Source organism: Aquarana catesbeiana, linkage group LG02 (assembly GCF_042186555.1).
Source record: "Aquarana catesbeiana isolate 2022-GZ linkage group LG02, ASM4218655v1, whole genome shotgun sequence".
Classification (NCBI taxonomy): domain Eukaryota; kingdom Metazoa; phylum Chordata; class Amphibia; order Anura; family Ranidae; genus Aquarana; species Aquarana catesbeiana.
The window spans coordinates 765882647-765909143 of NC_133325.1; the positions used below are offsets into that span (position 1 = coordinate 765882647).

At 42.9% G+C, this 26497-nt stretch overlaps 1 long non-coding RNA gene across 2 annotated transcripts in view; it reads right to left on the bottom strand.

Moving 5' to 3' along the window:
- Nucleotides 1-474: 474 nt before the first annotated feature.
- Nucleotides 475-26497, bottom strand: part of LOC141129309 (uncharacterized) — a 105707-nt gene continuing 79684 nt past the window's right edge. The window contains exons 1-5 of one of the 2 annotated variants that reach the window (XR_012241805.1): nt 15889-16755; nt 9151-9228; nt 5285-5434; nt 2772-2855; nt 475-1412 (exon numbers count right to left, since the gene is read on the bottom strand). This is a non-coding gene — a long non-coding RNA (uncharacterized lncRNA). Of the gene's footprint in view, nt 1413-2771; nt 2856-5284; nt 5435-9150; nt 9229-15888; nt 16756-26497 lie in introns of those variants that run through there. The other variant, XR_012241806.1, reaches the window with a different exon arrangement.

Below are 26497 nucleotides of genomic sequence, written 5' to 3' on the forward strand. Positions count from 1 at the left end.
GCCACTCAGGTGTGAATGCAGCCCGACAGACTCAGTAACACTGAGGCTGTGCTTTTTACCAGTGCCACTGGACTGCACTGAAGACAGAGTTTGCCATGGACACTCAGGCCTCAGTGTTGTCCCTCAAAGTGCCTCTTTGAGTGCTGCTTGAGGCAACTGCTTCAATGAGGTATTCCCACACTGGCACAGTGCTATGCTTTATAAATGTGATCTGTGCTCTGCCGGCATCCGGATTTCAAATGCTGGTGGAGCACAGTAAAAATCAATGGAGACCTAATCAAACAAAAAAAGAAAGAAACCAGGAGTAGTGCTATGCACACCACGGCCCAGATTTTATGACTGGACAAATCACAGTACGGCAAATCACCATAAGACTTTGCACAGAACAAGATTAGTAAAGACAAACTCTTAATGGAGCTTCCAAACAGTTCATTATTAGATTCATATATTTACCTTATCTCATTTTAATGAGTTTATTTTATTTTTTTATGTTGGGGATACAGAAAAATATACAGATACAGCCATGTTGCAAAACATCTCAAAATGCTTAGGTAGCCACATTAAATTAATATATTTTATATTTCTTCACATGTTATAAAAAAATAATTCTGTGGGGGAAATGGCAAGGAAAAGGGTGGAGGAATACATTTTACTGATTTATTCAATTAAAAAAAAAAAATTCAAGTAAAAAAGGACATCAAGTATAAAGTGCTATGTCGTCCAATACAGTGTAACAATCCATTGGATCGGGTGTGAAGAGCACAGACCGATCCAAGTGGGTTATTTCAATACAGTCAGCTGGGTGTCATACAATGTAATTTGCAAAAAAATAACTTGATGGCATAATACACCTAATAATGTTAATTTTTTTTTACTTTCTTGAGAAAATGTAAGTTTTCATTTTGTGGACAAGTTTGAGAAAAAAAAGTCTTATATGCAAGGATATTTCCCCTTTTCCTACAATACCTTTTTAATATCTCTCTTACATTTGCCAAATCAACCCTGTTTCCCAATTTTACAACTGGCACATTGTCCACAGACAACTCAATTATTGTAATTTATTGGTTGAAATCCACATAACCCATAACTATGCCATGCTAAACATTTAAAATCATTAAATTGAGCAGATAGTAGCATGAATGACAAATGTCATATCTTCTGTACTGATAGAAACCTTTGGCAAATCTGGAAAAATAGTTCAATCTGTTCATAGAATTAAAATAGTGCAAAAGTAAAAAAAAAAAGGTCTAAAAAAACAGAGAAAATACATTATTTTGAATAGAAAATACATAAAATTCTTCTGTTCAGATGGTGCTGCTGTTTGCCCTTATACGGGAGTTGAGGTGTGAAACCAATTCAAGAGTTTCCTGAATCCCAACAGTACTGTTCCATTTGGTGCACTCAGTAAAATTCTACAAAAGAAGCAGAGAATGGGATTACCTGAGATAAGAAAGAAAATACTAACAGAGGTATGTGTTACTGACCCAAGATAAAACTGACACCAGGGAGAACACTTCAAAATGTTGTCAGGTAAAAATGTAATAAAAGAAAGTGAAACAATAGCATTGAACCGATAAGGTTAACCTATAGCATTGCTATCCTAAAGCATTGAAGTTGATATAAATAATCTGATTCCTGGGTGAGCGGATTCTACATCCCAGAGGATCTCCATATCTTCTTGCAGTGTAATGTAACTAAAATTAATTTGAAGAGCTACACCACTGCTAAAAAGGTCCAGAAATAAATGTATTACAATAAAAGTCAGGGCAACAATGCAAAGATTACACAACTCGTAAGCTTAAAGTAGTTGTAAACCCCATTCATGAAGATTAATCTAAGCACATATATCTGTATTGTTTACTTGTCTCTCTCCAAAGTTCTAAGTGTTGTTTCTCTCCGGTGCTTCGTTATTCTGTTATCATTGTGAGTCACTTCTGACAATTTCTCAGACACATGAGATAACATGAGCTGAAAATGTGTGTCAGGGAGGGAGCTTAGAGGGAAATAAGCACACAGCTGGTCTATTCTGACTACAGCTTTGGATGTTCCTTCCCTCCTCTGCCTATGTGGAGGGGGGGTCCCTTTCCTCCAATCAGCTCTCACACAGTGTAAGTCCACACCCACCTCTATGTACTGTTGAAAGATTTTTTAACATGATCCACATGTTTCAAAGGGTGTAGAAAGGAGAAGACAGCAGATATACAAGTAAAAGTTATGTAGGAGAATTTGTTTCATATCTGTGTAATAACTGAAGCTATTCACTTCACTGGGTATATGTGAGGGTTTACATCCACTTTAAGCTCTCTGATCCCAGGGTGGGAAAACATTTAAGGTAAGTGTGGAAAGCAAGTAGGAAATGGGAGATTTTGTGGGGGCCTATGGTCTAGATATGCACATATAGAGATAGGAGGGCAATGAAAGGAAGTGAAAGTAAACAGTCTGGAGGGAAATGATTGGTTGGTAGGTAGGTGGGGAACAAACAAATGGGTGAGGAGATGAATGGTGGAGGGGGTTCCTAGGTTGCCATGGAGGGTTCCTCAGAAAGTTATCAAACTCTCTGTGGAGAGCGTTGGATGGGGATATTTAACCCATGGGTCCCAAATTTTAAGAAATTAGTCATTTGTGTATTTGTGTAGATACTATTCAGTGATTTCCAGCTTCAGAAAATAATGTGAATTGTTTTTTCTATGGCCAAGCTATTCACAACTACGGTAATTACATTTCAAAACAAGCACCCTGTTAACTATTCTGTTACAAATAACAAAAATTACCTCTTTGCCCAATAAGGTGTCCAACTTCGTGAAGTAATCTTTGATGGGTTTTCGAAGGGTATGGTTGTAGCTCTCTGCTGGTACCTAACAACATATAATTAAAAGAGAATAAATGAACAGCTCAGCAGGTAAAAAATAACCAAGAAGGGCCAAAGAAAATATTAAAACAATTCAAAAATATAAAATCCTCCCATTATCTGTACAGAACAGACAGCTGATCTACTAGTTGCTGTGGTTGTTATGTTTTATTAAATATTTAAAGCTGAAAGGTTTCCTCTAACAGTTTTCTACTATATAAAGCAGGACAGGATCCTAGAATATGTATTATTTTAGGTTATTTCATCAACAATGTTTAATGTAGTTTGTGTAATGACTGATGAATTAATGTTTTTAAAGTCAACCTAGAATTAGATGTATTCTTTCATGTTAAGTGCATGTATACCAAGTAACGTATAAATGTAACACTTCTAGTAATTTATTTTCTCTCATAGAGATCTCAGTACTCTCCCTAACGATGCCTTAATCTGCTTTTCTCTCCAGAAGGTCGGAGCCATCTTTGTTCAGCCTTAACTTCCTGGACTGAGATGCTGGGTCAGATATGGTACAGTCATTTAAATCCTGATGTCTACATAGTTTTTGGCTGTGTTAATAAATACCTGAAACTGATCAGCCTTTGCTTCACACTCCCACCATACAGATAGCTTCAAAGGCACAGTGTTGCAGTCTGATCATTAGGGGAGAGGAGAATGAGAAAATGCCTCAAGCTCTTCCTATTCCTTCCACCCAAGAGTGCTTCTCCACTCCACAGACTGGCTCTCAAAAGGAAATAAAAAGGCAGCACACTGATGAAGGTTCACAACCTGTCTTCCTGCCTATCCTCCTCCAGTTCCAACACGTTTCTCCTAAGGAAGGGCTTAATCTTGGAGATACCTTGGGCAAAATGCATTAGAGTGGGAGGCCTGTTCAGTAATTTATAATTGCAGAGAATACTGAGATGTCCACTTTAATATGTTGTCAAGAGCATGTAACATTCCTGATCCATGGTAGCTGCCAATCTCATTTCAGCAACCTGGTTTTGGCTGAGCTGCACTCTCCCTGTCTTTCTGTCCACCTGTAGGGTGATTGCTAGACTCAGCCTCTGGGTGGTGTTTAAACCTCTTCTAAGCCTGCCAAACCCTCAGTGTCATGCTTGTGATAGTGTTTGCAACACCTGCTTTAGGCTTCATGTTTCCCTACCTCGTTCCCGTGCCTTGACCTTCATCTTTGCCCAAGCCCTGCCAGTTAGTTTGGATTCCCTTGTTGATGACCTTGAACCAGATTTGGACTACGCTCAGAACTCAACCTGCCTTTTGACCTTGGATTTGACCCTGACTAGTCTTTGAACTCTAATGTAAAATAGAATATGCAATCAGCGCATAAATAAACCCCACATATGCAAGCTGAACACTAAAAGACTTTCACAAAAATCTGTAGCAAATGATAAAAACAAGAAGTGCGGCGCAATAAAAAACAGTCCAATATGCTGGTGAACAACAAATCCCTGAAAAACAAAAAGATGACTCCACCGGTGAAGATCAGCAATATCAAATGAATGGTGACAGACCCTCCACCTTTAAACTAAGTTGAAGGTGGAGGGTCTGTCACCATTCATTTGATATTGCTGATCTTCACTGGTGGAGTCATCTTTTCATCTTTCTGGGATTTGTTGTTCACCAGTCTTTGAACTCTGCCTGCTATGAACCAAGACTGTCACTGGACCACTCTGCCTGTCTGCCAACTGCAAGTAACTGTTCGCTGTGCTTACTATGCGCTTGTCCCGGAATGGTGCTTGTTCATCTAGATCAGCAGTGAAAAATCTAAATCATCTGCTTATTGGTCACTTTTCCTTAAAACTTTTGATCATTGGTTCAACCTGACTAGTGTGCCTTTCTTTTTCTATATAGGTCCATAAAAAATGAATTGGCACTTGTGCTGAATAGAGATGAGGGAGAAAATGAAAATCTCCTCTTGGTGATTTAGTGAGGTGAATCCCATAATTTACCACACCATGCAAAAATTAACTCACTTAGCAGTTTTCTATGTACTATGATGGGTGCGCAGTGCCCCATCTTCCCCAACTAGCAAGCCCTGCACATTGAGAGGGATCTAATGTTGAAGGGGTTATGGGAAGAGAATTTCCACCCCTTGTGATGTGAATAGTCTAATAGGAAAGTACTACATCTATTTATTATGTATTATCCTAATACCAGAGGACAGCAATAGCACAAAGGGGATTTTCTGTTGGGTGGGCACACCAAGCATTCTGTTGGTTCTAGAAAGGAACCAGTAATTAATCCTTTGGACCTAATTAACTAAGTAAATCCGATTCTCCAGGTGAGCTGGTGCTCCATTAAATGCACCTTTCGCAATTGTACTTACAGTCCCACTTTTGTTATCTTTTTTGTATTTTTATGTTATAAAATAAAAAATAAACACCTTTAAAAAAAAAAGAAGTTAATGGTTGGTAGACTTACACATCCAGCCATTATGTTGGTGTAGTCATCTAAAATCCCCATCAATCTATTGCATTCCTCCTCTCTATAGCCGAGTCCTCGGTGATGTAAAAGAAGAAACTTAGTAATTTCATACCCAGCTTCTTCAATAACGATAGCTGCATCCTCCACCTCAAAAGAAAGTACACAGCAATGGGAATGGATTACATTTTTTCTACGTGAGATGGAGAAATATGTTTTTTAAATTTAAATTCTGACTCTTGTTTACTAAAAAAAAACCTAAGGAGAACATTCTGTTATCACAGCTAGTGCTAGATCATACCTAGGACCACACGTATATATCTTTTGAGAATAATGTAAAAAATAAAAATAAAAATTCTTTAGTGAACTAAACCCAGAGCAGACTATAAGGCTCTCTATAGTGTAGTTTATAAATAAAGCTCTTAATGAATTCATAAAGCCAAACCAACAGAATGGACTATTACGGTACCAAATGAGGAATATATACATAATAATTGGGGCAGTACAGTGGCGGCCCGTCCATAGGGGCGCCTGGGCGCTGCCCCCCCCTCTGCACAGTCACAAAAAAAAATAATGATAATTTTTTAAAACTGGCCATTTAAAAAATGAAAAAAATTCGAAAAAAAGGTCCATAAGTGCACTGCGTTCGGGCACCGGGCGCAGTGCACTATAGGAAGCGCCACGTCTATGCAATCACAAGATTGCAGACGCGGTGCTTCATTTGCAGGCTTTTAACCCGCCTTGTGGCGCCATCCATCGCGCCGAGTAGCTTCCGCATATTATATGCATTAGATGGCCGGGACTTTGATGACATTCAAGTTATGATGTCACTTCCGCTTTTATCTCCCAGTGCGCCCGAGCAGAGGAAGCATGGGGAGAGGACTCCTCTACTGCTGTGTGACTACACAGTCACACCGAGATTAGAAAATGCAGCCATAGGGAGAGTGAGAGAGCCGGAGTATGTCCTCAGAGTCAGAGTACTGGTGAATGGAGCCGTCTCAATGTACGGGGAGAAGGATGGAGCCGGGCTCACTGTGCTGGGCTGTCCTGGTCTGTTTTCCAGGTGAGTGCTGGGGGAGGGGAGGAAAAGTTCTGCTGGATGGAGGGGAACCCCAACACTTCTATCTGTCTAATCTTCTCTCTGGATTCACACACATTCTATCTATATCTCTCTATCTATATCTCTCTATCTATATCTATATCTCTCTATCTATATCTCTCTATCTATATCTCTCTATCTCTATCTATATCTCTCTATCTATATCTATATCTCTCTATCTATATCTCTCTATCTATATCTATATCTCTCTATCTATCTATCTCTCTATCTCCCTATCTATCTCGCTATTACTATTGATATTGATACTACTATTAATATTAATATTGCTACTACTATTGATATTGATACTACTACTATTGATATTGATACTACTACTATTGATATTGATACTACTACTATTGATATTGATACTACTACTATTGATATTGCTACTACTATTGATATTGATACTACTACTATTGATATTACTACTACTATTGATATTACTACTACTATTGATATTGATACTACTACTACTACTACTACTGATATTGATACTACTACTTTTGATATTGATACTACTATTGATACTACTACTAATATTGATATTGATACTACTACTATTGCTACTAATACTACTGATACTACTACTACTACCGTTACTACTACTATTGATACTACTGCTACTACTATTGATACTACTATTGATATTGATACTACTACTACTGGTATTAATAACACATAAAAATAAATATGAATAATATGAAATACGTGGGTTTATATAAAATCCTACTACAGATCCCAGCGGTGTATACATGGAGATCAGTATATAGGAATAGATGTCTATATATCTATACATGAACATGTCCAATACTGCTGTTTTCCTCTTTAAATTCATTTATATATTTATTCAGTCCATTATGAACTTCAATTCTTACAAATATTTTTACAGTCTACAACAATCCTCTGAAGATGACCCAGTGGGGTCGAAACGCGTCAGTAGTTCATATAAACTGAAATCATACACACGAATCATGTACTAATTTACCTCAATGTTTTGTATAATATTGTGACTGTCACGTAACTGATGTTGCTTTCATCTCATTTTTTGTACCACAGCTGATGTCTTGATTGACTGTATTTATAGTTTTCTTTGATTTGATTTTATCATTATTAAAATCCTATTTATGTAATCTTATGCAGTACTTTTTTACCCTCTTTTATGCTGCTACGGGGAACAATTTCGTATTTTATAACTACTACTATTGCTATTGATACTAATACTACTGATACTACTACTACTGTTACTACTACTAGTGACATTACTGCTACTACTATTGATACTACTATTGATATTGATACTACTACTACTGGTATTAATAACACATAAAAATAAATATGAATAATATGAAATACATGGGTTTATATAAAATCCTACTACAGATCCCAGCGGTGTATACATGGAGATCAGTATATAGGAATAGATGTCTATCTATCTATCTATCTATCTATCTATCTATCTATCTATCTATCTATCTATCTATCTATCTATCTATCTATCTATCTATCTATCTATCTATCTATCTATCTATCTATCCCACCCAGTCTCTGTCTGTCTGTCTATCTCTCCCACCCAGTGTCTATCTATCTGTAGGCCCTATTGTGGGCGAGTGACGGGGGGGTGGGGGGGGTGGTATGGGGTTGGTTGGGGCTTTGTTTGCGCCCCCCCCAAAAAAATGGAGCACCAGCTGCCACTGGCGCAGTATTATGCTTATTTTTACTATTGTGGACTGGTTTCTTTTCATCTTAGTGATGTTTTCTGGCCCAGCTGGAGCTTGCTATCTGCCTTACCAAGCACATGTTATTTTAAAGCAGCGCTTGTGTGGACTTTGAGCGACCAGCATCCTATACAATAGTAGTCACCAACTGTTTCACCCCTCTTGTCTCTGTGTGGAGTATATAGGCTCAAGGATTTGGATTACACAGGTACCTTGCTTATACAATGGTCTCTTTTCCTCCCCCGTCTATGTTTGGATTTTATCTTTAATCGATTGTTCCATGATTATTTAGGTATTGCCTTAGGAATATAAGGAAGGGACATCTTTCCTTGAAGTGGGAACTCTTATTTGGTTCTGGCTATGACTATATGATACAGTTTCTAGGGAGTATATGGATATTAATTAACTTTTTCTAAAGCATTGACACCTGAGGACTATATGTTTTTTTGGGTCCATGCCTATAATGGTATAAATATTTTATGAATCCGTAGAGGGACTATTCTGGTCAGATTCCTGCGTCTCCTTTAATTCTACTCACTCCTCCCAATTTTGGGCACATCGTCTTCCATCCATAGATTGAACTATCTTGGGTTCTCAATACGTAAGTTATAGGGGTATATGTCCCCCTCTGGGTCACTATACCTATTAATATTAATATGAACTTCCATATAAAGGATATCTTAGTGCATGTTCTTGTCTTTAATGATCTTTTCCCATGTTTTCCTGTTTAAGTTTCTCTGATCTTATGTCATATGTAAATGATTCTGAGGAAGCGACTATGTGAAACGCGGCAACCATCTTTACAGACAGAAATTTGAGAAATATGTACTTATCAACCGCAAAAGAGAGCATCTATATGTTTTTAAGAAAATATTTTAAATATCTAATTTTGTATAAATAAAATTGTTGAACAATTATTATGTATATATTCCTCATTTGGTACCGTGATAGTCCATTCTGTTGGTTTGGTTTTATGAATTCTATATAGGATGAGGTACCCCCATAGCCTTTTTACATTCTTATAAAGCTCTTAATGAAACAGAACTCACTGGAATATAGTAGATTCCATTATCTAGGATTTCTGGTGTACCACAGCTGTCATTTGGTGGATTTCTGTCATAAGGACTCTAAAAAAACAAACAAAAACAAAACAAAATTAGAGATCAATGCTAAACATTCACTCAGTGATAGTCAATTGCAGGAGAGCAAATTACATAAAAGCACATTTCCTGGGAAAGAACACTCTTGTGAAAACTTCAGATATCAATAAAAACTTTTTTTTTGAAGAAAGATAAACCTATAATATATACAGAAGGTAGAATGATTAAGCTGCCTGCAGAATTGATATCCCCCCAGCACTGTGACCCCCTTTACATCTCAGATATCCCCCCCAGCACTCTGACCCCTCTACACCCTAGATATCCCCCCAGCACTGTGACCCCTCTACACCCCAGTTATCCCCCAGCACTCTGACCCCTTTACATCCCAGATATTCCCCCAGCACTGTGACCCCACTACAGCCAAGATTTCCCCCCCAGCACTCTGACCCCTTTACATCCCAGATAACCCCAGCACTCTGACCCCTCTACACCCAAGATTTCCCCCCCAGCACTCTGACCCCTTTACATCCCAGATATCCCCCCAGCACTCTGACCCCTCTACACCTCAGATATCCCCCCCGCACTCTGACCCCTCTACGCCCAAGATATCCCCCCAGCACTATGACCCCTCTACAACCCAGATATCCCCCCAGGACTCTGACCCCTCTACACCCCAGATATCCCCCCAGCACTCTGACCCCTCTACACCCCAGATATCCCCCCAGGACTCTGACCCCTCTACACCCCAGATATCCCCCCAGGACTCTGACCCCTCTACACCCCAGATATCCCCCCCAGAACTCTGACTCCTCTACACCACAGATATCCCCCCAGCACTATGACTTCTCTACACCCCAGATATCCCCCCAGCACTTTGACCCCTCTACACCCTAGATATTCCCCCCAGCACTGTTACCATGTACCATGAGAACCCCTTGTATTGTGACCCCACTACATCCCTGATACCCCCCCAGCACTCTGACCCCTCTACACCCCAGATATCCCCCCCGCACTCTGACCCCTCTACACCCCAGATATCCCCCCCGCACTCTGACCCCTCTACACCCCAGATATCCCCCCCGCACTCTGACCTCTCTACACCCAAGATATCCCCCCCAGCACTCTGACCCCTCTACATCCCAGATATCCCCCCAGCTTGTCAACTATTTTCATAATCGATTAGTTGGTTAGCCGATTAGTTGGCCTGCATACAGAATGTACTATTTGTTTATATATAATAAAATACAGTGCAGCACACATACAGCTCAGTACACTGTCCATACATGTCAGTATACACAGTGCAGCACACATACAGCTCAGTACACCCTCCATACATGTCAGAATGTGTGAGGAGCAAGGCCTTGTGAGACATGGAATCCTTGGCAGGAGAAGGAAGTGAGTGATTCTAAAGGCAGACGTTTTTTTTACCTTGCTATATGGATACTCTATAATATACTTTGTGGCTTGTTTTGGGGGCACTCTGAAGGCAGAAGGACCCAGAAGTGCCGGTGGGGGACCCCAGAGGAGGAGGATCAGGGCTGCTCTGTGCAAAACCATTACACAGAGCAGGTAAGTATGACAAGTTTGTTGTTAAAAAAAAAAATCTGTTTACAATCACTTTAAGGGCTCTGTGCAGGGAAGATCACCATCTGAACCCAGAGAAGGTGGAGGCTGATAGACTGGAGGTAATATAAGACATTACAATTACATTTAAAGTAAAAGTTTACCAGTATTATGCATTATATTTAAAATGATTATAACCATGAGAAAAAGTATCAGCTTTTAGTATTACTTTATTATAAAGGATTTATATCTCCCTTCCACTCTTCATATAGCTTCATGTCTGACTTCCAGTTAAAATACCCATATATCCTACTTCTGGGTGTATTTATTATTATATATATGATCTAAGTTTCTGAACGAAAATTAAATACACTGTCCAAAAATTCCTCCGATTGAGTAAAGTTTTTTATTCGACCCCTTTGGATTTTTCCCGTCACTGTGGCCAAAAATGAACGCCAACTTGACCCCATTAATGACTAGAAAATGGAACCAATGTTCTTAAAACAAAAATTCTCAAAGAAAAAATGTGTTTGTATATGGCCAGCATAAGTGACAGCAGGTGCAGATAGCAAGGGAGTCTGTCATGCAGAATATTCTATTACAATCCTTCCTACAAATCTGCAAAACAGTGATTAAGGTCTTTTTTAATTTTTTTTCTTTTTAATATAAATTTTGATCTCTGAGTCCAATGATATGTTCCAGATTCAACCTCTAATTGTATATATACTGTATCTCTTCTATCAGTTATTCTCAGAGTGGATTAGAGATTTTGCTCCCTAACCATATAATTGGGTTTTTATATTTACCACTGCATAGAGATATTCAAGAATAAATTGTCTTTTTTTAAACTTAGCATATTAACTAAATTATACACCACACTTTTTATTTTAGGGTTTGATCCGATTAATCGAAACAATAATCGGCCAACTAATCAATTATGAAAATAATCGTTAGTCGCAGCCCAAAATATAAATAACCAGCTATATGGTTAGGGAACAAAATATCAAATCCACTCTGAGAATAACTGACAGAAGATATATAAATATACTATTAGAGGTTGAATCTGGTACATATCATTGAACTCAGAGATCAAAATTTTTATTTAAAAGAAAAAAAATTAAAAAGATCTAAAACACTGTTTTGCAGATTTGTAGAAAGGATTGTAATAGAATATTCTGCATGACAGACTCCCTTGCTATCTGCACCTGCTGTCACTTATGCTGGCCATAACAAACACATTTTTTCCTTCGCAAATTTTCGTTTTAAGAACATTGGTTCAATTTTCTAATCATTAATGGGGTCAAATCGATGTTTATTTTTGGCTACAGTGACGGGAAAATCCAAAGGGGCCGAATAGAAAACGTTTCTCGATCGGAGGAATTTTTGGACAGTGTATGTCATTTGCGTTCAGAAACTTAGATCATATATATAATAATAAATACACCCAGAAGTAGGATATACAGGATGTTTTAAATGGAGGTCAGACATGATATGAAGGGTGGTGGGGGAATATAAATCCGTTATAATAAAGTAATACTAAAGGCTGACACTTTTTCTCATGGTTATAATCATTTTAAAAATAATACATAATACTGGTAAACTTTTACTTTAAATGTAATTGTAATGTCTTATATTACCTCCAGTCTATCAGCCTCCACCTTCTCTGGGTTCAGATGCTGATCTTCCCTTCACAAAGCCCTTAAAGTGATTGTATAAACAAATAGTGCATTCTGCATGCAGGCCAACTAATCTGCAAACCAACTAATCGATTATGAAAATAATTGACAACTATTTTCATAATCAATTATAATCGATTATGTTGATTAGTTGTTTCAGTCCTAAAGCATAGTTATCGCTATTCAATAGTTTATCGATTCCAGCGTTTTGATCAAATAGCCCATCGATCAGAAAATAAAACTGACGTGTGTATGGTCAGCATTGGAATTTGGTGTGAGTGTGACAATACTGAGGATGGGTTCATAATGATGCGGTGTAATGCATCGCATATCATTTGTACAGGAATCGCACCGGTGCAGTGCGAATTGAGCTATGCATTATGTATGGCTCAATTCGCACTGGATTTCTTTATTCAGCCCTTGGAGCACTATTCCTCCCAATGATACGAGACACTATTCTGCCAACTGACACCAATAATGGGGCACCATTTCTCCCACTGACACCAACACAATACAATTCCTGCCAATGATACCAACAAAGGGGCACTATTCCGCCCTCTAATACCAATTGTGGTTATGTTTACTCCCACTAATGCCAGGAAAATATACACTCCTGCCACAGTCCGGTGCCCATAAAGTCTGAAGGACAATAAACTAGCCCTTTTTTTTTTTAGAAAGTTTGGAGACCCCTGCTCTATAGGATTACAGACCTGGGACACCTTTGGGCACTTCAAAGAGAATAGTAATGCAGCGTGCATAGTTCCCCCTCACCATCCTGTCAGGCCCTGTTCCGAACTACATTCATGTCTGAAAAAATGTGTCCGGGTTTGTGGGGGACTGAAATCCGGACACATGATTCAAAACCAGGACTGTCCGGGTGAATCCCGGACAGGTGGCAACCCTAGTGTGAACCCAGCCTGACAAGCAATTGCTACAAAATATGAACAATTTTAAACCGGTGTCAGTGCATCAGCATGGTGATATCTTACACTCAGACATACAGAGCTTTGTGTCCATGTCTGCTCACATGCCTGTACAAATGTGAAATGAACTGAGCATGCTCCACAAAGTGTATGGCTTAGTCTCTACATTGTATAAGGAAGGAATTTCCCCGCCCCCTATATAAAAGAATGGAGCACGTAGACTGAAGCTTCACACCTGTGGAGCTCTGAAGACTGTGAACACGGGGCAGCTGAACTGAACTCTACAGAAGAATTTACTGGAAGGAGAGAATATATTTCATGTGCAGGTGAAATGACTCTTTCCTGCAGCAAAGAACGCTGTGCTTGAAGGAGACACACCGAGTGCTGGGAGGAGAATACAGAACACAACTTACTACCCGTACTGGGAGCCTCGGAGATCTCTGACTTCTCCTCAATGTTTGGTTTATAGTTCAGAATTAGTTTAATGGTGAGAAAAATAAAAAAATAAACCTGCATTGGAAACAAACTGCTAGTTGTTATTTCTAAATAATAAAACCATTTCTACAAAAACGACAAACGACAACATTTTAGAGATGTTACGGAGGTGAATTCTACAAAATTTTGACAACGATTGGACTTGGGGCTGAAATGACATGTCAGAGTCTAGGATTACACCTAGTACCCTGGCATGAGGGGAGGGACTGATAGTTGCATTGTTGATTTTGATGGAAAAGTCATAGAGGGGAGCACGGGTGGGGGTGGGGGGGATATTAATAGCTCAGTTTTAGAGAGATTTAGTTTAAGGAAGTGATGCGACATCCATGCTGATATGTCAGTTAGTAAGTTAGTAATGCGAGAGGAGACTGAAGGAGTGAGGTGAGGAGTAGACAGTATAGATCAACCCCTCGTGCAGACCACCTCCTCAGCACACACCACCCCCTCAGTACAGACCATCTCCTTAGTACAGATCAACTCCTCAGTACAAACCACCTGCTCAGTACATACCCCAGTACAGACTACCTCCTCAGTATATACCCCAGTACAGACCACCTCCCCCAGTACAGACCACCTCCTCAGTACAGACCACCAGTGCAGACCACCTCCTCAACACAGACCCCCAGTATAGACCACCTCCTCAGTACAGACCCCCTCCTCACTGCAAAACACCAGTATGACTTGCATAAGAATGTGTGCACAGTATAAAGGGGGAATTGCACTAACAAGGGAGCCCAAAGTGGCATGACTAGCTGCAAGAATCCTCAATGAAACTTACCATATTTTTAAAAGTGTTGTGGACCTCATTGAAGATCAACAGCTGTAATGTGCATTCTTTGGTTTCCAAACAGCTTGGCAGGATCATTAAGAGTGTAAACATCACAAGAGCCTTTTTCAAGAAGTTCACCCAATGGGTCATGTTTGTGTGCATGAAGTGGAGAGGAGACTTCTTGGAAAAGACCCTTCTAACTCTATTTAAAGTCTACAGTTCATGGTGTACTCTTTACCTTGGTCTTTTGGGTTTACAGCTCATGGTGTACTCTGTACCTTGGTCTTCTGGGTTTACAGCTCATGGTGTACTCTTTACCTTGGTCTTCTGGGTTTACAGCTCATGGTGTACTCTTTACCACGGTCTTCTGCTTTTACAGCTCATGGTGTAATCTTTACCATGGACTTCTAGGTTTTAAAGTCACTTCTAGGTCTAACAAAAAGAGTTCCAGTGGACCATCAATTCGCACTGGATCCGCACCAAAAAGGTGCAGGACACTTTTTTTTGTCTGCACTGAAATCGGATTGCATGGGTATTCAGACCCATGTGATCCAATTCCACAGTTTGCACTGCATTCTGCAAACTGATTTGGGGGGTCATTAACTTTCAATTGACACCCACAGCAGTGCGCAGAGTACAGTGTGAACTGACTGCGATTCTGATGCGGTTTCTGCACCTCATCAGTGTGAACTCAGCCTGACAAGCAATTGCTACAAAATATGAACAATTTTAAACCGGTGTTAGTGCATCAGCATGGCGATTTCTTACACTCAGACATACAGAGCTTTGTGTCCATGTCTGCTCACATGCCTGTACAAATGTGAAATGAACTGAGCATGCTCCACAAAGTGTATGGCTGTGTTTGATGGGCACAGTGGCTGCAATTGATGTTTATTTTTTCAATATTTTATCAGTTTGTTTGGGCCCCAAAAAATTTTGAACACCAGCCGCCACTGCTGCCTATTATAATGTGATTGGGAGTAGTGTAGGGTTTACTATAGATTTTGTACTCAGCCCCGTCACTACTGGGTTTTAACAAATTGTGATTGCATGGAAAGGTCTTGTGTACTGACCCTAATTCATGCTTGCAAACAGGAGACCACCTCCATCCAACCACAATAAAACTTTTTTTTTTGCAAAGGAAGGTCAATTCTTTCTTTCTGTGTCCCCTTGTGGACAGACAATAAGGATGAATCAGTCCAAAGGGGACACAGACAGTAATTCATATATTTACGACACAGACAGCAGTTCATATACTTACACTTTTTTTGTTGGCAAGAGTTAAAACCTTAGTCAGATTTTTATTGTTTTTTTGTTTTATTTTGTTCCAATGGGGAGAGAAAATGAAGGAAAATCATACTAAAGAGGACATGGGTTGCGATAAAAATAAATTACGTTTGTGCAAAAGCTCAGTTTTAGAAAACTTAACAATGACTTGCAGTAGGTTTGCAGTTGGACCGGTTGAGTTGGTGTCAGAGCTCTGCTATCAGCTGTTAGTCACTGAGCGTCTTCTCAGCCATTCTTTGCATACTCTGCTCTCTCAGAGTGCTGGATGTGTCCAATCTTGTGGAACGCTCATCAGTCTTGACACATTAATGGGTCAGTACTCCTCTTCGGTCAGGTAAGTCTTCGCTGAAGACCGTTCTCATGTAGCGGGGTCAGCTCGGCAGCTGAACCCTATGACATCATGGATCGTTAGTAGCTTTTCGAGCCGTGTCAGGAGTTGGAGTATGTGTAGATCGTTTTCCTCGGGTCTCAAGGTGATGGATGTGTCCAACCTTGTGCTGCGCTCATCGATGTAGTAATGTGTCAGCACTCTTCTCCGGTCAGGTAATGCTTCCTTGAAGACCGTTCTCATGTAGCGGGGTCAGCTCGGCAGCTGAACCCTGTGACATCATGGAGCGTTAGTACCTTTTCGAGCAGTGTCAGGAGTTGGAGTATGCGTAGATCGTTTTCCTCGGGTCTCAGAGTGATGGATGTGTCCAGTCTTGTGCTGCGCTCATCAAAGTAGTAATGTGTCAGTAGTCTTCCCCGGTCAAGTAATGCTTCCTTGAAGATCGTTCTCAGGTGTTGGGATCTGCTCTGCGACGTTCACTCTTCATAGCTGCTGAAATGAAGCTTCTGTCTTTCAGCCGACTGCCCTTCTTATATGGAAATAGGGAGTCACCCAGCCCATCATCGACCAATCAATTGACAAATGACAGAAGCTGGGAGTAAATCACACCATATGACGTGAGTTGAGACAGCCAATCACTTTTGGAGTCGTGTCCAGAGGTTGGAGTACGCTTAGATCATTTTATTCTGGTATGTAAAAAGGTTCCATCCCTGAAATCTGTGACATTGATTTTGATTCACTAAAGTAAAAGAAAGTTAATAAATAAGGTGAAGTCATGGAATAATATGCGAGGAAAAATAATTTTTTAGTAACCTCTCTTGTCACGACTTGCTGTGAACATGGGTTCTCCATATTTATACCCAGCCTCTACTCCTTTAGTAAATCAACCCTAATAAGTCCAACATAAAAATACACTCTGGGGTTGATTTACTAAAGGCAAATCCACTCTGCACTACAAGTGTACTGCAATACTTGAGCCATCACATCTCTAAAAGTGCACATAGACAGATCAGACCATGACATGACTTCCATACAGTGGTGGCTGCTCATAACGGGCGCAGGGGCACCGCCCCTCTAATCCTTGCGCTTAACCCCTAATCTCCATGCAGGGTGAGGGACGCATAGATTTCAATGGAGTTTATATTTTGAAGAAGAACATGATTAGAGCTCTAATTGGCTTCAGAAAGGGTGGGCTTGGGGTGCAGAGCCCACCCACTTGTGTGACATTAGCACACTGGCAGCATATGATGGGCAGTTGGGCACACTGGCAGCGTTTGGTGGGCACACTGGCAGCATATGATGGGCACACTGGCAGCATTTGATGGGCACAGTGGCAGCATTTGGCACAGTAGCTGCATTTGATGGCACAGTGGCTGAGTTTGATTGCTCATTGGCAGCGTTTGATGGGCGCAGTGGTTGCGTTTGCTGGCACAGTGGCTGCATTTGATGGCACAGTGGCTGCGTTTGATGGCACAGTGACTGCGTTTGATGGGCACAGTGGTTGCATTTGATGGCACATTGGCTGCGTTTGATGGGTATAGTGGCTGCATTTGATGGGCACAGTGGCTGCGTTTGATGGGCACAGTGGCTGCATTTGATGGCACAGTGGCTGCTTTTGATGGGCACAGTGGCTGTTTGATGGCACAGTGGCTGCGTTTGATGGGCACAGTGGCTGCATTTGATGGCACAGTGGCTGCGTTTGATGGGCACAGTGGCTGTGTTTGAAGGGCACAGTGGCTGCAATTGATGTTTTTTTTTTCATGATGTTTTCAGTTTGTTTGCACCCCCCTCTAATCCATGCACCTGGCCCCTAATCTCCATGCAGGGTGAGGGACGCATAGATTTCAATGGGGTTTTTATTTTGAAGAAGAACATGATTAGAGCCTGAGGCTCTAATTGGCTTTAAAAAGGGTAGGCTCGGGGTGCAGAGCCCACCCACTTGTGTAACATTAGCACACTGGCAGCATATGATGGGCAGACTGGCAGCATTTGATGGGCACACTGGCAGCATATGATGGGCACACTGGCAGCATTTGATGCTCACAGTGGCAGCGTTTGGCACAGTAGCTGCATTTGATGGCACAGTGGCTGCGTTTGATTGCACAGTGGCAGCATTTGATGGCACAGTGGCTGCATTTGATGACACAATGGCTGCATTTGATGGCACAGTGACTGCATTTGATGGCACAGTGACTGCGTTTGATGGGCACAGTGGCTGCATTTGATGGCACATTGGCTGCATTTCATGGGCATAGTGACTGCGTTTAATGGGCACAGTGGCTGCGTTTGATGGGCACAGTGGCTGCATTTGATGGCACAGTGGCTGCGTTTGATGGGCACAGTGGCTGCGTTTGATGGCACAGTGGCTGTGTTTGATGGGCACAGTGGCTGCAATTGATGTTTTTTTTCATAATGTTTTCAGTTTGTTTGCGCCCCCCAAAGAATTTTGAGCACCAGCCGCCACTGCCATGCACACTTTACTCTTTTTTTTTTTTTTTTTTGGGAAAATAGTCTTTATTGAAATTAGGCATAAATTTATACAGCACATTTGAGATCTATGCATAGATACATACAATATTGTCACATGTGGTACGATTACATACATTAGCGCCTTACAAGGCTGGCATAGCATAGCAAAGATATATCTATTGTTAATAGCTCTGTAAAGTTCTAACAGACTGAGTTGGAACGTTTATTATATAGTTGTGCGTTTTGGTTATTAGGTGTTGATATTCTTGTTTTCACGCATTACTATACACATGTCTCCCCGTCTCCCAACCATCCGTCCCATATCCTTGAGTATTTGTGACTGTTTCCCCTGTGTTTGTAGATCAACTGCTTGTATGGGAGGGAATTATTAACATCCCTCTTCCAGCTTGTTATGGTGGGGGTTACATTCTGCATCCAAGTCTTAGCAATCACTTTCCTGGCCAAAAACAGGACTTCAGATATAAATGTGGCTTGGTATTTATCAATATCCACGTCTGGAAGAAGACCGAGTATGCACAGTTTTGGATCCAGCACCACAGGGGAACCCATTTGGTCGTGTAAGAACTTAATCACTTGACTCCAGTATGTTTGAATAATAGTGCATTTCCAGATTAAGTGAAAGAAGCTACCTCTCTCTGCCTGGCAGTGAGGACATACTACGGGCCGTGTAGGTTGAAATTTCCTTATTATGTTAGGTGTGAGTAGGGATGAGCCGAACACCCCCCGGTTCGGTTCGCACCAGAACCCGCGAACGGACCGAAAGTTCGCACGAACGTTAGAACCCCATTGACGTCTATGGGACTCGAACGTTCGAAATCAAAAGTGCTCATTTTAAAGGCTAATTTGCATGGTATTGTCCTAAAAAGGGTTTGGGGACCCGGGTCCTACCCCAGGGGACATGTATCAATGCAAAAAAAACTTTTAAAAACGGCCGTTTTTTCGGGAGCAGTGATTTTAATGATGCTTAAAGTAAAAAAAAAAAAGTGAAATATTCCTTTAAATATCGTACCTGGGGGGTGTCTATAGTATGCCTGTAAAGTGACGCGTGTTTCCCATGTTTAGAACAGTCCCTGCACCAAATGTCATTTTTAAAGGAAAAAATCTCATTTAAAACTGCTTGCGGGTTTAATGTCATGTCGGGTCATGGCAATATGGATGAAAATCAGTGAGACAAACGGCATGGGTACCCCCCAGTCCATTACCAGGCCCTTTGGGTCTTGTATGGATATTAAGGGGAACCCCGCACCCAAATTAAAATAAGGAAAGGTGTGGGGCCACCAGGCCCTATATACTCTGAACAGCAGTATACAGGCGGTGCAAACAAGACAGGGACTGTAGGTTTGTTGTTAAGTAGAATCTGTTTGTAATTTTGAACATTTTTAACGTGTTTAGCTCCAGCCAAAAAATCTTTTCTAAGCTTTTTGGAAAACATAGGGAAGGGTTATCACCCCTGTGACATTTGTTTTGCTGTCTTTCCTCCTCTTCAGAAGATTTCACCTCACTTTTTTGTCCCAATGAAAAATGTTTTTTGAAAATTTGGGTTTTTTTGTGGAACAAGGATTGGAAAGCATCAGTGGAAAGGAGAAATTGTTTTCCCATATTAACTCTTACAGGAGAGAATTTCCCTTCCTAGGGGTAGATTTCATCTCACTTCCTGTTGTCTCCTTCCGTTTGCAAGTAGGAGTCGTTTGTAAGTTAGATGTTTGAAAGTAGGGTCCTGCCCTATATACTCAGCAGAAATTTGGGCCTTAGGTGTTGCTGTGGCCACAACACTGTAAGCCCTCACAGGGCCCTGCTGTGAAATATTAGATCAAGAATTGTAATTACATGCCCCTGTTGAACAGGAGCTGAAAAATTAGGCCTTAGGCACTGGTGCTGGTGCCACAACACTGCAACCCCTCACAGACACTCTAGTTGGAACGCAGGAACGAGCCCTGCTGCAAATTATTGCTTCAAAAATTGTAATTACACGCCCCTGTTAGACAGGGGCAGAAAAATTGGGCCTTAGGCACTGGTGCTGGTGCCACAACACTGCAACCCCTCACAGACACTCTAGTTGGAACGCAGGAACGAGCCCTGCTGCAAAGTATTGCATCAAAAATTGTAATTACACGCCCCTGTTAGACAGGGGCAGAAAAATTGGGCCTTAGGCACTGGTGCTGGTGCCACAACACTGCAACCCCTCACAGACACTCTAGTTGGAACGCAGGAATGAGCCCTGCTGCAAAGTATTGCATCAAAAATTGTAATTACACGCCCCTGTTAGACAGGGGCAGAAAAATTGGGCCCTAGGCACTGGTGCTGGTGCCACAACACTGCAACCCCTCACAGACACTCTAGTTGGAATGCAGGAACGAGCCCTGCTGCAAAGTATTACATCAAAAATTGTAATTACACGCCCCTGTTAAACAGGGGCTGAAAAATTGTGCCTTAGGCACTGGTGGTGGCGCCCAGAACCAAAAATGTTCTTACAAGCTATCAGCGTGATGATTGAGGAGGAAGAGGATAATTACTCAGGGATAGTCACTCAGCATCAGCATAGGCAGTCTTTGAAGGGATCTGAGATTTCAAAAAAAATTATTCGGTTACATCAGCATCAGGTGCTTGGTAGCTGGTGGTGATCCAAGACTCATTCATTTTTATGAAGGTCAGCCGATCGACCGAGTCGGTGGACAGACGCACCCTGTGATCGGTTACCACGCCTCCAGCAGCACTGAATGTGCGTTCCGAAAGAACGCTGGATGCAGGACAGGCCAGTAGCTCAATTGCATACTGTGCAAGCTCTGGCCAGTGATCCATCCTCAAGACCCAGTAACCCAGAGGATTTTCGGTGGGAAAGGTGTCCAAGTCTGATCTTGCCCCTAGGTATTCCTGCACCATGTAAAACAGACGCTGGCGATGGTTGCTGGAACCGATCATACCTTGGGGCTGCGGACCAAAAAATTGTCTGAACGCATCGGTCAGACGGCCACCTTCTCCACCGCTCCTTCTTTGACTGACCGAAGCCTCAGCAACACGTTGTCCAGAAACAGGAGTTTGTAACCTCCCAGTCTCTGGGAACGCGTTGCACAGACCTTTCTGCAAGGCCTCCCGAAGATGTTTCATCCTCTGCTCCCTCTGCGATGGCAAGATAAGGTCCGCAACCTTACCCTTGTAACGTGGATCAAGGAGGGTTGCCAGCCAGTATTGGTCCTTCTCCTTGATACCACGAATACGAGGATCCTTACGCAGGCTTTGCAGGATCAGGGAGGCCATGCAGCGTAGGTTTGCTGAGGCATTCGGTCCGGAGTCCTCTGGGTCACTAAGAACGACATGGTCCGCAGCCACCTCCTCCCAGCCACGTACAAGTCCATGTGTTTCTTGGGACTGATCCCTTAAAGACTGCTGCTGATGCTGAGTGCCAGGCTCCACCTCCATACTGACACAATCTTCCTCCTCCTCCTCTTCCTCCTCGTCCTCTTCCTGTGTGATCGGCGGGCACGCAGGAACACTGTCTGGATAAAGGGGGCCTTGAGAGCTAAGGAAGTCCTCCTCTTCCTGCCTCTGTTCTGCCTCAAGTGCCCTGTCCATTATTCCACGCAGCGTGTGCTCCAACAGGTGGACAAGGGGGACAGTGTCACTGATGCATGCACTGTCACTGCTCACCATCCTCGTGGCCTCCTCGAATGGTGACAGGACAGTGCATGCATCCCTGATCATGGCCCACTGGCGTGGGGAAAAAAAACCAAGCTCCCCTGACCCTGTCCTGGTGCCATAGTCGCACAGGTACTCATTGATGGCCCTCTGCTGCGTGTGCAGCCGCTGCAGCATGGCCAACGTTGAGTTCCACCTGGTGGGCATGTCACAGATTAGGCGGTTCTTGGGCAGGTTAAACTCCTTTTGGAGGTCCGTCAGCCGAGCACTGGCATTATATGACCGGCGGAAATGCACACAGACTTTCCTGGCCTGCCTCAGGACATCCTGTAAGCCCGGGTACCTGCCCAAGAACCGCTGCACCACCAAGTTAAGGACGTGAGCCAAACAGGGCACATGGGTCATTTGTCCCTGTCGGAGGGCAGAGAGGAGGTTGGTGCCATTGTCGCAAACCACCATTCCTGCCTTAAGTTGGCGTGGCGTCAACCACCTCTGAACCTGCCCCTGCAGAGCTGACAGAACCTCTGCCCCAGTGTGGCTCCTGTCCCCCAAGCACACCAGCTCAAGCACCGCATGGCATCTTTTGGCCTGCGTACTTGCGTAGCCCCTTGAACGCCTACGGAGCACCGCTGGTTCCGAGGAAGAGGCCATGGAGGAAGAAGAAGAGGAGGGGGTGGAGGAGAGAGGTGTGTCACAATCAGCATTTTGGAGGCGTGGTGGCAGAACAACCTCCAACACTACTGCACCTTGTCCTGCATCCTTCCCAGCTGCCAGCAGAGTCACCCAATGCGCCGTGAAACTTAGGTAACGTCCCTGTCCATGCCTGCTGGACCATGAGTCAGCGGTAATATGCACCTTACCGCTGACCGCCCTGTCCAGCGAGGCATGGACATTGCCTTCCACATGCCGGTAGAGAGCCGGAATCGCCTTCCGTGAGAAAAAGTGGCGTTTGGGTACCTGCCACTGAGGAACCGCACATTCCACAAACTCACGGAAGGGGGCAGAGTCTACCAACTGAAAAGGCAGCAGTTGAAGTGCTAGCAATTTTGCCAAGCTAGCATTCAACCGCTGGGCATGTGGATGGCTGGGAGCAAACTTCTTTCGGCGGTGCAGCAGCTGGGGCAGGGAAATTTGCCTGGTACAATCTGACGTCGGTGTACCAAAAGCAGATTGCCCACAAGTACTTGGCTGTGACACACCTAATTCTACACCTTCATTCCTCTCACTGCAGGTCTCAGAGAGGACTGAAGGTCTAGTGGGGTTGGAAATCTCAGCTGATGAGGAGCAAGGAGAGATCCTCTTTGTTCTTTGGTGTGGGTCTTTTAGATACGCTTGCCAACGAACTGCATGGCAGGTCAACATATGTCTGGTCAAGCATGTGGTACCCAAGCGGGAGATATTTTGGCCACGCGAGATACGCTTGAGACATATGTTGCAAATAGCAGCGGTGCGATCTGATGCACTCGTCTCAAAAAAGGCCCACACCAAAGAACTTTTTGAATAACGCGCAGAGACTGCAGCGCCCTGCACATGTGGAGCTTTGGGGTGTGATGCAGTCAATGTGTTGCCCTTAGGCTGGCCCCTGGAGGGCATCCTGCCTCGTTGGTGATGTGCTGCCGCCTCCTCCTCCTCCTCCTCCTCCTCCTCCTCCTCCTCCTCCTCTCTCCTATCAGGCACCCACGTTGAGTCAGTGACCTCATCATCCCCTCCCTCCTCATCACTGGAGCAAACCTGGCAGTATGCTGCAGCAGGGGGAGCATGACTGCCAGATTGCTGTCCTTCTTGGGCACCCCCTCTGTCCGCGCTCATGTTACTGCCTTCATCGAGCTCAGTATCGTCATCAGAGCCTTCCAAACGCTGGGCATCCTCCTGGAGCATGTACCCAACACTGTGGTCAAACAGTTCGAGGGAATCCTCATGAGGACATGGTGGAGCTAGGGAAGGAGTCACTGATGACATTGAGCTGAGGGAAGAGGCCGCTGCTTTGCCAGACAAAGCACCCTGGGCATGGGTGAGAGAGGATGAGGAGGATGAGGACGGCTTGGTCATCCACTCGACCAAGTCTTCCGCATGTTGCGGCTCAACATGGCCAGCTGCCGAAAAAAAGGCCAAGCGTGTCCCATGGCCACGTGCTGATGAGGATGCACCGTCTCCACGACCAGCACTAGACACAGAGCCTGCTTGCCCTCTCTTATTGGCTTGTGACTGTCTGCCTCTCCTTCTTGGCCTTCCAGACATACTAATGGCCTGTAGCTGCACTAAGCTGGGATAGAACACCTGTAATTTTCTTCAAGTAGCTTTATATACTGTAACCAGACAAGCCTGCCTGTCAGTAGGAAGATAACAGGAACGGATCTAGCTGAACACTGTGAGCAGGACGCACTGTACTAAATGTAAATAGTCTAGCTGCCTGACCGTGGTACTAATAGGATCAAATAGAACACCTGTAATTTTCTTCAGGTAGCTTTATATACTGTAACCAGACAAGCCTGCCTGTCAGTAGGAAGATAACAGGAACGGATCTAGCTGTACACTGTGAGCAGGACGCACTGTACTAAATGTAAATAGTCTAGCTGCCTGACCGTGGTACTAATAGGATCAAATAGAACACCTGTAATTTTCTTCAGGTAGCTTTATATACTGTAACCAGACAAGCCTGCCTGTCAGTAGGAAGATAACAGGAACGGATCTAGCTGTACACTGTGAGCAGGACGCACTGTACTAAATGTAAATAGTCTAGCTGCCTGACCGTGGTACTAATAGGATCAAATAGAACACCTGTAATTTTCTTCAGGTAGCTTTATATACTGTAACCAGACAAGCCTGCCTGTCAGTAGGAAGATAACAGGAACGGATCTAGCTGAACACTGTGAGCAGGACGCACTGTACTAAATGTAAATAGTCTAGCTGCCTGACCGTGGTACTAATAGGATCAAATAGAACACCTGTAATTTTCTTCAGGTAGCTTTATATACTGTAACCAGACAAGCCTGCCGGTCAGTAGGAATTTAACAGGAACGGATCTAGCTGAACACTGTGAGCAGGACGCACTGCACTAAATGTAAATAGCAGGAACGGATCTAGCTGAACACTGTGAGCAGGACGCACTGCACTAAATGTAAATAGTCTAGAAGATAACAGGAACGGATCTAGCTGAACACTGTGAGCAGGACGCACTGCATTAAATGTAAATAGTCTAGATAGAAGATAACAGGAACGGATCTAGCTAAACTGAATACAGTGTATATATATATATGCAACACCTGGGATGCATATATATACACAATACACTGTAAGTGCAGCTAACTGACTGACTGTTCTGCCTAATCTATCTAACTCAAATCAAATGACACTGTCTCTCTCTCTCTCTATCTCTCAGCACACCGGAACACACACTACACAGGGCCGCCGTGCAGGCGGCCTTATATAGTGTGGGGTGTGTACTAAATGCCCTGAGCCGTAATTGGCCAAAGCCACCCTGGCTTTGGCCAATTACAGCTCTCTCTACTGACAGCGCTGTGATTGGCCAAGCATGCGGGTCATAGTGCATGCTTGGCCAATCATCAGCCAGCAATGCACTGCGATGCCGCAGTGAATTATGGGCCGTGACGCGCCACACGAATTTAGCGCGAACGGCCCATAACGTTCGCAATTCGGCGAACGATCGAACAGCCGATGTTCGAGTCGAACATGGGTTCGACTCGAACACGAAGCTCATCCCTAGGTGTGAGGTATGCTTGGTGGATGATGTATATCTGTGTTAGCCTGTCAGACAGTTTTGGAGATGTTACTTTAACATTTTCTAGAATTTCCTCCCAGTCTGATTCACCAATGGCTCCTATATCTCTTTCCCATTTTGTTTTGGCTTTTTGCATTACTTCTCTAATTCTGGGTAATCTTATAGAGTAGTAAAGGTTGGATATCAATTTTTGCGAATCAGCTCCCATAATTATATCCAGGATTTGGGGATATTCCAAGATGCTACTTTCGTTTCTGAATTGAGAACGTAAGGCATGTCGGAGTTGTAGGTATTTAAAGAATAATTGTTGCGGAATAGAGTATTCTTCCTTAAGAGTTTGAAACGCTTTGGGCCTAGCGCTTACCATTACTTGGTGCAGGTATATAATTCCAT